Consider the following 1,684-nt stretch of genomic DNA (forward strand, 5'->3'; position numbering starts at 1 on the left):
TAAAATCAACAGAGACAAATAACAAAATAGAACATTAAAATCAAGATGTATCTCGCTGCATTGCACGAGTAATCTTCTAATATATATATATATATATATATATATATATTCATTTGAGAAGTGGTAAGTATCTGAGAAGTAGAAAAGTGATCATACCTCTTCATTTGGTTAAGATTTACGGCTTTGACTGTGAAGCACTAGATAGTTCCTCACATGGTATGTGGACGATAGAATGGTAGTTTCGTAACTTTTATAAATATGCAACAAAATAGGTGCATATGTGAACCGGTGTGATTCATATATATAGTATATGTTTATATGTGACCCCGTGTAACTCACATATGAACTATTTAATTGATTCATATATGAACTCATGTAATTCACATATGAACCTGTGTGATTTACATATGAACAAATTAATTGGTTCACATATGAACTATGAGTTCACATATGCACTTGTTTGCCACCTATTTGTAAAGTTACGAAACTACCCTTCTATTTTTTGATTGACCAGTCAAAGCCGTAATCCTTGACCATATGAAGGGCTAAGATCACTTCTTCACTTCTCAAATACTTACCACTTCTTAAATAAACATCTCCCTGTATATAATATAAGAATAAACAATAATAGTCTATTTTGACAAATCTACAGGCCAAAGTATACATATAATACATTCTACTTGTTGTTTATAACTTTTACAACCCAAAATATATACATTATACAATTTAGAACATTACGGCCTAAACCCAAAGTCTAAAGTTTGGGATCATTCTTTAAGAAAAGAGTCTAGATGTGTTTGTAATTGTTACGAAAAAGACTGTGCTTATCATAGTAAGCAAATTGATACAAGTTCTTTGTGGAATCACTTAAAAATCAATGTAAGAAGTTGTAACACCCGTGATTTTGGGTATACCTTTAAGATTGATGTATTGTAATAGGTCTTTAGAAGTCATTCCTTGAGTGGAATGCATTGGGTCTTAAGAGCTTATGGCATGAGTGAGTTCTAGTGGAGAAAAGTTGCATCGGGAGCTAAATAGAAAATCCTGCTACTTATCTCGTTACCTAGGCCGAGGGAAAAGCTGTGCAACTCCTTGTTTCAGCAAAACGAATATTTGGATCCTACTTAATTGCAGGAACCCCTAGATCAGGTTTTAAATCTATTTTTAAGCTGGGTTTGTCCATTCTTCATCCATTTCAATCCTCTCTCATTTTGGGCGATCTTTGGGAGTTGTTGGCAATATGTTGGAGAATTTTGGAGGAGATCTAAGTCAGGTAACGCAAAGGATTCGAAGATCGGTGTGGTAAGCTTCTTAGGTGTTTTGAGATCTGTATTTGGGCCTTTTTTTTGAAATTTGAGTTATTGATTGGTACTTCTTTGGCTTGGTTAATAGTCTTGAGAAACTTCTTTGGTGGGGTTTGCTTGAGAATCTCATATCTTCATCTTTTGGAAGCTAGATAGTTGGGTTTGGAAGCTAGGTTTAACTTAACCTAGTAAGACGAGTTCAAGTTGTTTTGCGAAAATTTTGTACATGCCAAAAATATATAATTTAATGTATCAAAATGTTTCCTTGATATTTAAAAATAATAATAAAATTAATTATAAACAAAAATATTTAATATAACTGTATTACAGATTCATCACCATAATAATAATAATAGCAATAAATATATAATGATGATAAC

This window comes from Cynara cardunculus (assembly GCF_001531365.2).
Source record: "Cynara cardunculus var. scolymus isolate 2C chromosome LG 7, CcrdV1, whole genome shotgun sequence".
NCBI lineage: Eukaryota > Viridiplantae > Streptophyta > Magnoliopsida > Asterales > Asteraceae > Cynara > Cynara cardunculus.